This window comes from Pleurodeles waltl, chromosome 8 (genome assembly GCF_031143425.1).
Source record: "Pleurodeles waltl isolate 20211129_DDA chromosome 8, aPleWal1.hap1.20221129, whole genome shotgun sequence".
Classification (NCBI taxonomy): domain Eukaryota; kingdom Metazoa; phylum Chordata; class Amphibia; order Caudata; family Salamandridae; genus Pleurodeles; species Pleurodeles waltl.
This window is the reverse complement of record NC_090447.1, coordinates 927,143,843-927,161,121: the sequence shown is the minus strand read 5'-3', so window position 1 is coordinate 927,161,121 and position 17,279 is coordinate 927,143,843. Positions and strand designations below refer to the sequence as shown.

The 17,279-nt window shown below is 41.9% G+C and overlaps 1 long non-coding RNA gene across 1 annotated transcript; it reads right to left on the bottom strand.

Moving 5' to 3' along the window:
- Positions 1–215: 215 nt before the first annotated feature.
- LOC138249177 (uncharacterized) lies at positions 216–16,807 on the bottom strand. Its single transcript, XR_011194761.1, has 3 exons — positions 16,704–16,807; positions 4,138–4,242; positions 216–341 (listed from the first exon to the last, which is right to left on the bottom strand). It is a non-coding gene; the product is annotated as an uncharacterized lncRNA (long non-coding RNA).
- Between the last annotated feature and the right edge of the window lie 472 nt (positions 16,808–17,279).

Here is a 17,279-nt window from a genome sequence, read left to right as displayed (position 1 = left end):
TGTTGTGTAAAGGCAGCAGTGCAAAGTAAAATGCCCCAAAAAAGGTTTTAGTCATAAACAACTATAAATAAATATTTTATTATAACAGAGACCTAGGCACTCAAGTATAATTATAAATAAATGGAGTTCAATATTGCAGAGTATGCACAATATATGTCAATGATTATAAGTACACTTTATACATGCAAATGAACAAAAATCCAGTGGAATCTGTATGGCGTGAACACTTCATCTTTTAATGTGACTCAAAACAGCTTGAAGACTCCATCATTCAGAAAAACACAAAACAGCCAACACGTGTTTCGTCATGGGAGGGAATACTCCCTGTGACTTTTTCAAGGCTAAAAGAAATAACAAACATAAAACATATATATATATATTCAAATAAAGATCACAAAAAGCAGTGTATATATCTTACAAAGCTAATGTGAATTAATATCTCACAAATAGCAAATAACAGTCTAAAAAGTTTAACACATTCCAAAATAAATTTAAGGACCCCTTATTGAATCTATTAACATCTTCATAATATTTACATTAAATTCAAACATTCACCCCAACCAGTGTGAAGAGTGAGAGTGAAGAACCCAGGCACAAACGCGCGAATAACATCAGATGGTGACACCATTACAGGTAAACCATTACCAAAACCGTGTACACCCATGACAAACACATAAAGTGTATCTAGACTCGCAGAAAGTATACAACGTGACCCAAATCAGATTAGATCATACCTCAATAAGGTAAGGTCCAAAAATCAGCAATATTACAAAATACGTAACCAATTCATAAACGCCTCTCTTTGTAAAAGAAAAAAACGACACTTATAAAAAAGAGACCACAAGTGGAAAAACCTAGAAGCCCATAAGCTCATAGTCAGCATAGACTACGTGGGGAGCGCTTGACATCAGCGTTCACCCTACCAAGATGGCGCCCGTGCTTTGCCGATTTTAAGCTTACAAGCGCTGAGAATGTTGCGGTTGCGCTTTAACTTGCACGCGCGCCGGACACCGGACGGTATAAGGTAATGGCGGCTGATGAGAACGGTTATTTGGTCCTTGGACTTCGGAGCCGGTAATTCTAGCTTTGTTTAGTGTACAGTTAATGCAAATCGGACTTCAGGTAAGAGACTTTTGGCGTATTACTATTGCGGAATTTACAGCATAGGTGGCTCAATTCGGACCTTATAATTATTAACTTAACAATGTCAACAAATCACTTTAGGTGCCGATGATGCCTCTTATCTCCATATGCAGTTACTTTTAGATGGCCATTAGCGGGTAGGTGGTTTTGGTTTGTATCTTGGGGGAGCTTGTGGGCTTCTAGGTTTTTCCACTTGTGGTCTCTTTTTTATGAGTGTGTTTTTTTTCTTTTACAGAGAGGCTTTTATGAATTGGTTACGTATTTTGTAATATTGCTGATTTTTGGACCTTACCTTATTGAGGTATAATCTAATCTGATTTGGGTCACGTTGTATACTTTCTGCGAGTCTGGAAACACTTTATGTGTTTGTCATGGGTGTACACGGTTTTGGTAATGGTTTACCTGTAATGGTAATGGCGTCACTATCTGATGTTATTTGCGCGCGTGTATAGCTGTGGTTTCACAGTGTTGGAGGTAAGGGAGATTCCTCCTGGACCGGGAGCACCAATTTTTACTCTATGAGGGGAATGTTGGGAGCGCTTTCTTCCCCTTAACGTTTCTTCCCTTTTGTGACAATAAATAAATATTTATTCTCCCCATCCCTAACAAAAATAATAAATATATACCACTTCCAGCCCGAACTGGCCCACCCTTATCCCCAAACAAATGTCCTTTTCTCGATCCAATGTAAAAAAGAAACTGTTTAATTGTCCATAAAAAACAAAACAAAGTTGAAAAGTTCCAAGCCCAAAAACCCTTTCACACCCTCTCCACCCACAACAAGTCCCACACACCAAAATAAAAGGTTAAAAAAGGGGCAAAAGGGGACAAGAAGGGCAGGCCAGGATTTTGTTTGAGGAGCCCCTCCATGTGTGCCTGTCGGGCCTCTAAAAGCATCATACTTTGAAGGACGTGGCATTGGAAAATGGTGTCCGAGGGGGGCAGCAGTGATGTTATGGTGGGGGGTGGTTGCCCTGGAACTGCAGCACTAGTGTTGCGCTGGAGGCACTGGGGGCTGGCTGGGGCCCTGAGTTTTGGCAGCAACTGCTGCTGCCACCTCCTCCTCCTCCTTGAGGACCACCAGCCTCTGATGGCCTCCAGCTTCTGCCACCTCAGTTTGGCTGCTATTTCCTGCCCTGATGGTGGACCAGCAGGAATAGCTATATCAAGAATAAAAAATGAGAAATAGTAAACTATGCTCTGAGCTAAATTAATGGTAGCATTGCTAGCTCAGCTGGTGCCCTAGTTGTACTCTGTACTGTCTGCAACACGGGCAGCTGTACTAGAAAATTATCTTATTCTATTGCCCGTCTTCTTCTCCTAAATAAATACCTTTCAATTGCACCCAGACTACAAGTTGGGTGAATAGTATGAATAAAACACACCACATAGTATAATAAAATCAATCATTCAGACATTCTGTCTGCTTATTAGACTGTGGAAAAAACGATGCACTGCAGTACAGGGAAAGGGTTAAGGAATGGAATATAAATATGTATATAGATTTTATTGGCACATTAGTCACAGACTATCCTATTCCGAAAAATCAAGGCACTTAATTAGTACCACTTTATTCACTGTCCTCATTACCTTCATCCACCCTCCTCCACCACATTTTGTAATAACTACTTTTTCCCCCAAAATACATTTGCTTTGCAGTAAGGAAATAAATCTTCTTAACTTACTCGCCTGCAGGGTAAGGTAGAGGGGACTAGGATGGGTAGGTAGAGTACACACTTTAATGATCAATTCCTCATCATCATCATGTGCATAAGGTTTGGCAAGTAGTGGTGACTCACTGTGCTTGGCAAATATTGAAAGGGAACATTTTTAACAGAAGTATATTCATTATGGAACCCATAATGAATTATATTTCTATCAGTTGGCTGGAAAAATGTGGCGCAAGCAATTATGTTTTTTTCAAATTATTTGGAAGGCTGGGACAGAACCTAAGAGAGATTAAAGGAGTAAAGTACTAGGAAGTGACTGACCCAGTGAGCCCTGGAAGGGAAACACACATTGTTTTCATATTTCCATGCATTGGAAAGTGTTTGGCACATTAACTTAACTTGAGCAGACAGACACAGATTGCACATCCAACAATGAAGTGCTGATTCTGCTGAATTGAACCATGCAGCTGTGAGGTCATAATGGGTGGCACTGGTGAAAGGCCATAGCAAAGGATGGAGATGATGGTTAATGGATGCTGGGATACATATTTCCAGCCTCACTTGAAATTTTCTGTGAGTCAAGGAAATATTCAGAAATACCATCCAACTCTTTGAATCAAACCTTTGATAAAAAATATTCCAAGCAAGTAAAGTAGGTGAGAAGAACGCTCCTATCCAGAAGTGCTCCCTTGTTTCTTCATTCCAAGCTTTTCTCTATTCATCATTGCAAATTTGTTCTTGCAGTACTTTTATTCTTTATCCTTGGCTTTGATACACATCATTTAAGCTTTACATTCCAAATTCCAAACCTAACTCTTCACTAACTTTTCACCAGCATCCATTTATCCAATACCCGCCCATGCATCATTTCACCCATCTAAGAGATCCAACCCACCGGAGAAGCCAGTTCACCCATCTAGGCATGGAATCTTTTCACACAAACCGTTTCACCCACCTAGGCAGGCATCCTTTCACCCGTATACACTTTCATTGAACCTTCACCCACCCATGCATCCTATCATCCTCATCACCCACCTATATGATTATTTTGCACCCTTCCATCCACACATCCTTTCACTCATATTATATTTTACCTATCCTTTCTCCTTCCATCCTTCTTTAAATTTTCCAAAACACATCATACTTCAAGTTCATTTTATGAATCTTAGTCTGCTGAGTTGCAGATAGAAAGAAAGAAGAGGCCATTAATACTTAACCACCGCTCCATCCGTTAAAGCAGGTTGTTGACGTGTGAGTCAACAACACTAGTACACCCTTCTAGTGACTATATTACCAATTGTCAATAAGCAACAATAGGACTTACCACGGCCCACCACTGCCGCCGCCGCAACTCTCCCTTCATCCACTCCCGCAGCTACGTCTGCGCTGGCACTGTCGCTGCTGGCCCCAGCACTAGTGGTCAGTGCATCTAGAAAAAAACATTACACAATTTACATGCCAGATACGCCTAACCCTATTGTTTTTTTTTTTTAATAGCAAACTAAAACCGCAATACATCACTATATTTCGATACGGACTTCCCTGCTATCAAAATATCAGGTGGACAATTTGTAGGTTGGCAATTTTCTAAATGCCAGGTAGTCAAGTAAAAACAACTTTTGGTAATGGAGGGACAGAACTAGCTAGTGATGAATCTGACTTTTGATTGGGTAAAGCAATGGGGCCATCTTCCTCATACTTCCAACCATGGTGCACGGTCATCAACTACTAGTATACTAGTAATACATAAACAACATTGAAGGGTCCAAACAATTACATTAAAGTTTTCATAAACAACTTGTTTTCCTTTTTTTTAATGATTTAGCTGGAGCAAGAAAAAGAAAGCCTTCTCATGAAACATGCAGATAATACCTTAAATTGGCATGCAATCTTCAGTAAATGGGTTCTCTAAACCTTACCACCACTCCACAAGATAAGATCTATAAGGGGAGAGGGAAAGCTCATTGACAAAGCAGAAGAAAGGAAGCTATCGACAGACTAGTACAGCTAAACAGTTTGAAGTAGAGAAACTTGAAATATAAAAAATAAGTTAATAGGATAATGCAGGGTTAAGAAGAATTTACAAAACAGATAGACTGAAGTGGAGTTGGAAAAAGATTAGCAGACAGGTACAGGAAAAAGGTAAGAAATAATTCTAAATATGGATGGGTAAAAGTTAGGGAAATAAATATTAATATTAACAACTACAGGAGGACTTCCTGGGGCCATCAGAGTCATATGCCCCAGCACTTGTGGAGGGGGCACCTTCACCTTCCTAACCCACCTCACCTGCCCTCTTCCTGCCCCTGGATGCTGGATGATGTAAGAAAAAAAGAGAAAAGATCAGGTTTAATGCTAATAAATAATCTATCCAAGAATATTTTTTTAAAGGAAAAGGCAAACACAGTAACATTTCTACATCAGAGATGTACCATACTCAGCATGAACCAGCAGATCAACTCAGTCACCTCCACCTGCTTCCACACCCTCTGCCTCCTATGCAAGCCCTTCAAATGGATGCCCCTCAAACATAGAAAGACCATCACACATGCCCTCATCACCAGCAGACTGGACTATGGCAATGCATTCTGTGCCGGAATCAACAAAAAACTCACCCGCCAATTGCAAAACATCCAGAACGCCGCCGCCAGACTGATCCTAGACCTACCCCAACACTGCCACATCTCGCAACACCTCCCTACACAGCACTGGCTCCCCGTAGAGGAAAGAATCACTTTCAAGATCCTCACCTATGCACACAAAGCCCTCCACAACACCGGACCAGTCTACCTTAACCAGCGACTCAACTTCCACGTACCCCACAGGGCACTACGTTCAGCACAGCTCTCTCTCGCAGAAGTACCCTGCATCAGGAAAACCAGAACAGGAGAATGCTCCTTCTCCTACCTTGCAGCCACTGCCTGGGACACCCTACCCATCCACATCAGACAAACCACCTCCCTCCCCAGCTTTACGGAGGAACTGAAGTCATGGCACTTCTAATCCACCTCTGGTACACGCTACTCCCCCCAGCGCCATGAGACCCTAACGGGTGAGTAGCAGTGCTTTATAAACACTGATTGATTGATTTATTGAGATCTGTTTTGTTGGCTTTGGCACTTTTCAACCATTAACCAGTGCAAAAGTGCATATGCTCTCTGTCTAAAATGTATTGGTGATTGTTTTTTTCGTGACTGGTATATCTGATTTACTAATAAGTCCCTAGTATATTGCACCATGTTTGTCCAGGGCCTGTAAATCAAATGCTACTAGTGGGCCTTCATCACTGATTGTGCCACCCACATGAGTAGCCCTGTAAATAAGTCTCAGGCCTGCCATTGCAGTGCCAGTGTGTGCAGTTTTAAACTACCATGTCAATCTGCCACGTGCAACCACTTGCCAGGCTGAAACCTTCCCTTTTAGTACCTGTAAGTCACCCCTATTAAGGCCTAAGGCAGCCCCATGTGCAGGGTGCAGTGTATTTAAAGGATAGGGCATGTACTGGTGTGCATTATATGTACTTATAGTGAAATACTGCTAAACTTGTTTTTCACAATTGCAAGGCCTACCTATCCCATAGTGTAAAATGGGGATTGTCTTGAAATAGCTTTTAAGTGTAATTTCCCATTGGGAGCAGATGGAGATTGGGAGTTTTGGGTCTCTAAACTCACAATTTAAAAATACATCTTTTGGTGAAGATGGTTTTTGAACTGTGAGTTTGAAAATGCGACTTTTAGAAAGTGGGCATTTTCTTGCTTAACCATACTGTACCTCTGCCTGTCTGCCGAATACACATCTGGGTCAGGATGACAGTTGGGCTGTTTGTGCATTCAGTCTAGACAGTCACACAAAAGGAACTGACGTGTAACCTGCATATCCTGATGGCCCATCACCAGGCTCATGGGTCTTCCTGAGCTAGAGTGGTAGGAGGAGCTGACACTTGCACCAGAATAGGACTGTGATGGTTTTCACACAAAGCCTTCTCCAACCCTCTCGAGTGTATCTGGGATTGGGCAGGGAAAGGCAGGGTCCTGTGCACTACAAAGACTTCTCTTTGAAGTTTGCATACTTCAAAGACAGAAATGGGTATAAGCATTGAACCTCTGACAATATTGTTAGAAATTAGGTCTTTGGTTGGCAGTGAAGTTACCCCCTGTCCAAGCAAGGGCCCTCACTCTCTAGTCAGGGCAAATGAGAAAAACACCTGGTGAAACCACTCTCACCCCTTTGGTAGTTTGGTACGAGCAGGAAGGCTTAACTCAGAAGCATTGCGTAAAGTATTTGTACCAACACACACAGTAATACAGTGAAAGCACTACAAAATGGACACCACACCAGTTTAGAAAAATAGGTAATATTTATCTAAATCCAGCAAGAATAAAACAACAAAAATCCAGCATGCACAAGTCAAGATATGATTTTTCAAAAGGATACGAGTCTTACTCCATTGAAAACAACAGAAACATTGATTTTGTGTCAAAAATAAAGCGGCATGGGAAAATGTGCATCGGAAAAGTCAGCGATGTGTTGATTCCTTACTCGCAAGTGAGGCTGTGCATTGTTTCTTCTCTGGCCAGGTCGGTGGTGCATCATTTTTCTCCCTCTCAAGAGAGCAATGAGTCGATTACCAGATGGGGCACCTTGGATATGGGCATGCTCAGGCACGATGCGTGAGAAATCCGGTCACACAGTGTTATAAAACCTCGTTGCAAGGGGTTTGCGTCATTATCAGCAGCCACAAGCGGGCGTTGTGCATAATTTCTCCAGCTGCGATGCATTGATCTCCTTTCCGCGATGTAGGTGGAACGTCGATTTCAGCCGCAAAGGCAGTGGCGCATAGTTTATCAGCCACGAGGATGATGCATCGAAACTTTCCCTGCACTGCGTTCTGTGCATGAATTTCAGCTCTTGTTCTGCCAACTTCACCTTTCAAAGGCCCAGGGACTGGATAGGATACCACTTAGCAAGGCAGGAATCTCAGCAACCAGGCCAGTGCTGGCAGATAAAGTCTTTAATGGCCCTGTGACTTCAAAACAGGAGGCAAGCTTAGTTCAAGCCCTTGGAGATTCTTCTCAAGCAGAAATGCACAACAAAGTCCACTCTTTGTCCCCTTTCAGAGGCAGAAGCGGCAACTGAAGGATAGCCCAACAAAGTACAGTCACAGGCCAGGGTATCACTTCACCTCAGCTCTTCAGCTCTTCTCTTTGGCAGAGGTTCCTCTTGAATCCTTGAAGAAAATTTTAAGTATGGGGATTTGCGTCCCCTACTTATGCCCGTTTCAGCCTTTGAAATAGGAAACCTTCAAGGAAAGTCTCTGTTGTTCACAGATCCTGCCTTGCCCAGGCCATGCCTCAGACATACACCAGGGTGTTGGAGACTGCATTGTGAGAGGGCAGGCACAGCCCATTCAGGAGTGAGTGACCACTCCTCCCTCCACTCTAGCACAGATGGCCCATCGGGATATGCAGGCTACACCCCAGCACCCCTTGTCTCAGTGTCTAGAGGTGATTCACAAACTGCCCAACTGTCAAACTGACCCAGACAGGGAATCCACAAACAGGCAGTGACAGAATGGTTAAAGCAAGAAAATGCCCACTTACTAAAAGTGGCATTTTCAAACTAACAATTTAAAAACCAAATTCACTAACAGATGCATTTTTTTAATTGTGAGTCCAGAGACACAAAACTCCACATTTCCTCTGCTCCCAAAGAGAGTCTGCACTTTGAAGATATTTAAAGGCAGCCCCCATGTTAACTTCTGAGAGAGAGAGGCCTTGCAACAGTGAAAACTGAATTCCCACCTTTAACATATACTGCACCCTGCCCATGGGGCTACCTAGGACCTACCTTAGGGGTGCCTTACATGTATTACAAGAGAAGTTTCAGGCCTGGCAAGTGGGTACACCTGCTAAGTTGAATTGGAAGGTTAAAACTGCACTCACAGATACTGTAGTGGCAGGTCTGAGCCATGTTCACAGGGCTACATAATTGGTTGGCACAAACAGTGCTGCAGGCCCACTAGTAGCATTTGATTTACAGGCTCTGGGCACCTCTAGTGCTACTAGGGACTTACTTGTAAATCAAATATGCCAATCACGGAAACCCAATTACACATACATCTTTAACAGGAGCACTTTAGCACTGGTCAGCAGTAGTAAAAGTGTCCAGAGTACAAAAAGCAGCAGAAACAGAGTCCAACACACAGTCAAAACATGGGAAGCAGAGGCAAAAAATACAGGGGAGACCACGTCAAGGATGCCAGGTCTAACAACCACATAGTTAGAAGGCTTCTGGACTGTGGAAATTCTGCCGGGAAGAATAGCTAGATGCTGTTGGAGGGACTGCCACACTGCCTGAAGCTTTGTTATGCTGGCCTGCTGCTTGCTTCTTCTGTCCTGGGATTGAAAGGACTGGACTTTGTTTATTACATCCTGCTTCAAAAGGTTCTCCAAGGGCTTGGACTGTGCTTTCCTCCTCTTAAGAAGTCTCAGGGACATCAAAGACTTCACCTGCCAGTGCCTGGGCTCTCTTGCTGAGAGTCCTGACTGGCCAAGTGGTGCCAAATCCAGTTCCTGGGCCCTTGGGAGTCAGTTATGGGGCAGCAAGGAAGAAACTAGTTCATCATCTTCCAGAATGATTTCGGAATTGGTGCCACTCTCTAAGCCCATGCCACTGCCTGCACTTGAGCCATAGTCCTGCTGAGTGCAATGACCTACAATGCAGGCCAGGTGCTGCCACAGAGCCTCGAAAGTCCCACCAAAGCATGACTCCAGAGTGGAGTGTCATCAACGTTCATGTCACCCGACTCTGACTCCGCTGCAGCATCTGTGGCCTGTGGCCTTATCATAAGGAACCAACACCTTGCCGCCAATGCCGCATCATCTCCTCTGCAACTGCAGGGATCTGACACCTCACCTCCACTGTCTAGCAATAAGGAACCAATGCCTCACCTCCCTGGTGGCAGTAAGGAACCGACGTTGCACCGGCTCCAGCGACACCTGACCTCCCAGACTCTGTCCAACGTCTTTGTTTCCTCATCGTTTTCCAAGGTACTGTAACCAGAGACTACACAACTCCGTGGCTGCTTGAGCCCACTTGTGAGTAGTGCCAGACTGTTGGAAGCGAATTCATCAACCTGTTTTGGTAACCCCGGTTGGAGGTGTTGTTTTTCTAAGCACTATACTACATTTAATCTTTGAAAATTCATATCTTTACTTGTGAACGTTGAATTTTTTTATTTCTGTCTTGTTTCACTCAGATAAATATTGGCTATTTTTCTAAACTGGTATGGAGTACTTTTTTTATATTTTCACTGTGTTGCAGTGTGTGTGTGTGTATGTGTGTGTGTGTGTGTGTGTGTGTGTACAACTACTTTACACATTGCCTCTGAAATAAGCCTAACTGCTTCAGACAAGCTACCAAGGGGGTAAGCTATGGTTATCTTTGATATGTGACTCCCTTACCCTGATTAGAGTGATGGTCGTAACTTGGACCGGGTGCAAGACACTCCTAACTAGAGACCCCAGTTCTAACAGCATTCATCATGGGAACATGGCTAAATGAATCCTCATGTCCGATCATTGACATGCTAGTCTCACCAGGGTTTTCAATCATCAAGAAAGAAAAGAAAGACTGCCATGTTGTGGAGGCAGTGCCATTACACACCAGGACAATATCAATGTGGTTGAAACAGACACCTTCATAACCAACATATTTGAATATCTCAGCATCACCATAAGGATGAAAGACAACATAACATTGAACTATAATCTAGTCTACCATCACTACCCTACCAGCCTCCAACCTGGTAATATACTCTCCTTTGGTAAACACCTTGCAGATCTGATAACACAATGCACACTCTCACACGGCAAAAACAGTATCCTAAGTGATCTTAACCTTCACTGGAATGATAAAAGAAATACTTTAATCTGATCCTTAAATGATCTCTGACTCAGTAAGACCCTCTCCCAACACTGCAAAGGTCAAATACTCAGCAAAGATTCAACCTTGGACATTATCATGCCTCATGAAGTAATACTAACTATTGGCAACATCCGCCATGTCAACTGATCGGATCACCACATTATTTTATTTCACATCAACAAAGTTTCTCCCCACCCAACTTGTATGCAAAAAACCCTTGGATGGGCAAGAAACATGAGGCAAGTTCCCCTAGTGGACCCTGAAGAAAGAATTTTGTCCTTACTAACCCCCTCATCAACCTCTCAAGAAGCAAACTTACCACCCACTACAATTCAACAATATCCTACATCCTGGACCAAGTAGCCACCCCTAAAACTGAAAAGGGTGAGAAACACACCTTTGAGATCTGGATCTATAAAGACCTAAACAGTGAAAGAAGACAGCTCAGAGCTGCAGAAAGACCCTGCCGTACAAATCCATCCACAGGTCACCTGGACCTGGTCAGAAGAGAATGCAGAAATTATTTTAAAAAACACATCATGAAAGAAAAAGCCACCTTCTTCCGCAATGCTCTAGATAATGCCAAAAAAGCCCCAAAGAACTTTTCAACATCATACACCAACAAACCTCCAAGCCAACCTTAAAAAACCCTGACACCTCCAAAGAACGGTGTGACAGATTTGCCAATTTCTTTAATAACAAAATCACGAGGTTTGAGCTCTCCGTGGTTCTTCATAACTAGTCACCAAATGGAGAACCCTCTTACAAAAAGGAAGATAACAACCCCCTCACTCCACGGCCATCCTAGCAATGATCATCCCACAGTATAGCAATGGATGCAATTAAATCCAAGGGCCTCATATAACCTCTACATTCAACTCGATCTCTGAGGTAGATATATCTGCTCTGTTGGCTTGGTCCAAACCCTTCTCCCACCTTGCAGACCCTCTCCCAGCCTCCCTTGCAAAAAAATCGATCACGCCCTAACCTCCCTCTCGACTTAAATTATAAATAGATCCCACATGACTTGAGTAATGCTAGACTGCCTCAAACGTGGTCAAGTCACACCACTGCTAAAAAAACAGGGGCAGAACTCCAATCTCCCCTTCCTAGCCAAAACACTAGAGATGTGTTCTCTCACTACTAAACCAACATGTTGACAACAACAGTCTTGTGGATCCTCAATCAGACTTCAGAAAAGGAAGCAGTACAGAAACAGCTATTCTGAGCATAGTAGATGACCTACACAAACCCCTGGATAAAGACTGACATAGCCTGATCATAATCCTAGACCTATCACCAGCCTTCACCATGGTCAACCACAAGCTTCTCTTGGATTCCCACCAAAAAATGTACGGTGCAGACTTGAAGGTATGGTTCTATGCTAGTTCACATCTTTTGTGCAAAACTGCTCTCAACAAATAAAAATAATCAATCTGTCTTCTCACACAATGGCAATAACCCGGGGAGACGTCCACGGCTTTGTTCTCACGCCTACACCATTAAATATCTACATGGAGCCCCTCACCACCATTCTTAACCAAGCAAGCATCCCCTTCCATCTATATGCAGATGACACCCAGCTTTACATGGAAATCTCCTCTCTAGACAAGATACACTGGTTAAATGCCACTCTCAAAGAAGTCCCACGCTAGGTGTTTCACAACCACCTAAAACTGAAACAAAATAAGACAGAGCAGTCACCCCAAAATCCAAAAGATTAAGTATAGGTCATCAGCATACGTTATAAACAAAAAACGTTGCATTCAGATTGCAGATTAATAGCTCAATACTAATTAAGAAGTAGCCAGTGAGAGGACCCATTTTTGATGTACATCACAGGTGATAGCTGAACGGATAAGACCCAGTATATCCAGTTGTGCAAGATGTACAATCGTCCTTCAATCCAGGTGGTGATGTTCATTTCCTTGGTCTTCGTCTTCATCTTCATCTGAAAGATACTCAGCGGCTATTGTTCTCAGGATGAGTAGCTAGCAGTGCTGCCACGGCCATCAGTGCTATTAGGTTATGTAGTAGGTTAGTATGTCTGTAATTAGACAGTATCTCATTTTGTTGTTTGAGTAAAGGTGTGATACTAGTATTGCTTAAATTCTGATGAACTTCACACATACATATGTCTGTAGATAAGGTTGATGATCATAAAAGGAAGGTTTAGAAGGTCCAGTCTGTTAACTTTCATCTTGAACTTGTCAGATGGTAAGATGTATTAATTACATTTTGATGTCTGTTTGTTGGAGAAGAACTTGCTGATGGGTGGGGGAGGCTTCGTTTTGAGTACAACTTGGGACAAAGTGATGATTTGGCTCTGAGGCTGTGAATATTATTTTTAAATAATTATATGAGGTTTATGCATAGCTCTTTAAATGAACATTTATTGCCAACTTTGTACACATGGGGCATTTCTCTAATGGAATTTGCCGCTCCCAAGATTTAAACCTGGAAATTAGCCTTCAAAATCTTGTTCTTACCTGCATGTAAGCCATTAGAATGTATCAGATAATCAAAATAGTATGCCAAATGTTTGGCTTGTTCTAGTACTATTCAAACTCTTGATCCCTGTCTTTCGTTATATGGATTTCTTTGATCTCCAGTTGATAGGTCTACTTATTTCTTTTAGGTTATTGTATTATGAGTGCTATATTGTTTCTCCAATGAAAGAGATATCTGGTTGGGTTAAGGATCTATCATTCTCATGTATAGAAATGACATTTGTAGTTGGCAGAATGAATCATCCTTGCTTACAGCCAGTGACTTTGTAGTTGGCTAAATGTGAAGGTAACTGTAAGGTAGAGATGGGAGCACTTCAGTATTGATGGATATATTGTAATTGTCATGATTCTGGGTGCAGTGCTGGTTTGAGTTAATGGGCCATAATTGTTTGATGTTATAGATAAGAAGGTCAATTGCTCATATTAGATGAAAGCATAAGGGTGATACTGTTGATTGTTCCAGTTGTAGTATAATATGAATGTTGGGTTATCATCGTTAGATGCGTGGTGTTATCAGATTAATTGTTGGGAACCAGAAAACATGTTGCGATGGAAGACTTGAATAGGCTTGAATTTTGAAGTTCAAGTTCCATCGGTTTCAGCACACTTAACTAGAAGGCCATTATTTTCTGTTTTTTAGCAGCTATAGGTAACTGGTAATTGTTATTTCTGTTTTTTTAGGGGGGTTGTCCTGAAGTTAATCCTTCCATTTTATCAGTATAAAGTTCCAGTTCAGTGCTTACCAAACTTGTTAGGACTGCAACCCAAGTTTTAGAATGGCATTCATTTGCACCCTCTCTAGTTTTACCAAATATAATGTGGGTTTTTAATGTAGTAGTAGTCATGCTTTCAAAATGCTGTCAATTACCAAAATAATTTGCTCTTTACATGTTTTCCTTCTTTAACAGCAATTGTTTGTAAATGTCACACCCTTCACCACACCATTCAATATGTCTTTATCAGAGTCTTTGACCAAGATATTGATGTGTTCATAAATGTAATAGATGTTGAACTGCACTGGCCCCGGAACACTTTTCAGAGTGGGGCACAGGCCTCTTGCATCTGGTCATTAAAATCACAAGACTTCTGAAAAATCTTGGTGCTTATACCAATGATTTTAGAAAATATAAAAAAGCCCTTCTGCAGGAGAATGTACGGTATGGCCTCATATCTACGTTTGTGTTAAACTGATGCCCAGTGGTGCATTTTGGACTCTATACAAATATTGAAGTTTTGTAAAGCACAGACACAGTACAAGGGTACTGATGCTCTGTACATGGGCACCAGATTATATTACTAACGGTCATATTCATTTTATGTTAAGAAAGGGAGATTATGTGATTTGCCCAGAGCCAACACAGTGACTCTAACCTGGTTCCCCAGATTCAATTTCAGCAGCTATGGCTGTTCGGCCATACCCATATTTCTCAATTTATATGTGAAAGTCATGCCCAAGTGCAGTGATTGTGGATGATCATGTATAGTGAGCACTATCTGTTGAAGTGGCTTTGTGAAGGAAACAGCATCAAAAATACTGGAAGGTTCATCCAGAGTTTTGCTTGGAACTATGTGCAGATTTTGTTTTAAAACTGGACTTTGGGACACAATTCAGCACTGTTGCACAAGTGATGCTGGAACAATTTGCAAAGTTAGGGTGCTAACATCAATTTTACATTACTGAAGTCATGGGGATTGTGAACATTTCTAGCTCCACACAAATTGTAGCAAATATATTCAGCAGGAGATTGGTAAAGGTGTAGTATGTGTCTGTCATTGCACTCTGCAGCACGCTATCACAAATATATTACTAAAGCCACATGTGGCAGTCGACCATCATTTACAGACAATGCATTTTGCTTTGAAATGACCACTAAATTTGCTCAGACATACTGTTTTACTGATAAAATAACACAGCATACAAATGATACTGAATGGGATTTTTCCTTAGTGAATATGTATCATTTGTGCATCACCAAGTAAAATTGTCTTGAGTTATTTTGATTCTACTAAATCTTTGTTTCCAACACATTTCAGAATTATAAAAAACATGAGCTTCATTTTGCTATGCTAATTGCTGATATATTGTGAAATATTTGTACATGTTATTTACAGGAATTAAAACGGTGTGTTTTACAAGAAATGGCATACTACAACCTTTCACACTCTCTATACACCAGCAAGATTGTCACATTGCTCTCCTTAAAAATTCCTCTCACTTTGCAGTCAGAGAAAGGTAAACATCAATCACCATGTTAAAAGAATAAGAAGTAATTTGTCAGACGACATAGCTTGACATTTAACCTCTGTCTTTGAAGCATCGCACACGTGTCAAGATAAATACAAAATATAAAGATATCTTTATCCCTCTTTCGTGACCCACCACACTTAAGCTAGCAACACACCAGTGGGTTGCCATCCACGCTTTTGAAAACGCTGTTCCAGTGATTACATTATAGCGGCAGGGCCCAGTTCCACACCTTGACAGAAAACCCCCACTCAGCTGGCCTTCTACTCACCTATGTCCCCTACTCACTTTCTCGTTTCTGAGTCCCAAAACCTGAAACGATCTCCCCCTGCATGTCAGTGTTCACAGGTAAGTCCTTGAATTTCGCAAGACACCGAAAACCTGGTTATTCCCAATAGTCCCAGCCAGGGCTGCACTATCAGTCCTCAGGCACTTGATACCCTGTATGCGCCATATACATACCATAGCATAACATTGTTGAGCAAGATGACTAGAGGTAGGAGGGGCTCGGGAGATGGGTAAATGAGCAGAGCTCCGGATTTGTCGGTTTTATGTTCGAATGACTCGTGGTTGGGATGGGCCACATCATCCTGTGGAGTACTGACCAATCCAGCTAACTGCGGCATATAAAGACATTTGTTTAAACTAAAAATGATGCAGTGCTTGGAAGGACGTGCTTACTTCTCTGGGTGTGAGGAAAGCACGTTACTCTAAACCCAAAACCGCATTGTGAATATTTTAAAAGCACTGTCAGGCAGAACAGATGGATATGAAAGTATATATGAAACAGAGTTATTAAAATAAGTGTATGCTACACTAAATACCATAAATTGAGAGGTGGGTTGGTGATTTGCATGTTAATAGACTGTGTGATGTATTGGATAAGGCTGTACTTTTTGTCGCCAAAGTGAGCTCAAACAGATCTCAGATGTAAAATGTCACATTTAGCAGTCCATATAATATCATACACCTCTCAACTGACATTAAACATAAACACCACGGTGAAGTCCAAATATATTACACGCAATTCACAGAATAACAGCACCGCGCCTACACAAAATATGAATTACCCAACCAATAGGCCAAGAAATTTGCAGTGGTGTAGCCAGGGGCACCCATAAAACCCACACACACTCAGGCAAACGTGTCATATCTCACAAACACGTTCATATGCTGCTTCTATAACAAGTTTCATAAAGATGTACTTACTTATTTACGTGAGATAATCAACCGAATCCTGTAGACAATAAATCAACCTTCGCCAAGCCCGACACATCAATATGAAATGCACAAATTGACATACACAGAGGCGCTAGGAGCAATATGACGCCGTGCACTTACTATTCAACACCACCCATAATAAATGTGAAGAGCTTGGGCTGTTTACAGCAGACCCACAAATCTCATATTCCAGTAAAACTACACGTACGGACAGTGGAGTTCAGCATCTACTCTTTTTCAAAACAACTTTGTCGACCTGACACATAACCAAAATTCGTAGCGCACAAAAAGCACAATGCTTCAAATGCAGCACAAGACGCCCCAAGGGATCAGCATTGTTTTTGAATCTCTTTGAGGTGAAGAAATTGTTCCTGGCATATACTGTACATGTGCCTCTGAGTATGTGTCACGGAGTTCAAATTTCACAGAACACCATTTCCCTGAAACTTAAACTCAAACTTGACTATCTTTGATAAGATTATACTGCTCACTTCAAAGGGAGTCTATAGTCCATTTTTCTCGCAGAAAAAGACAAACAGTTCATGTGCCTGAGCAATCTGACCA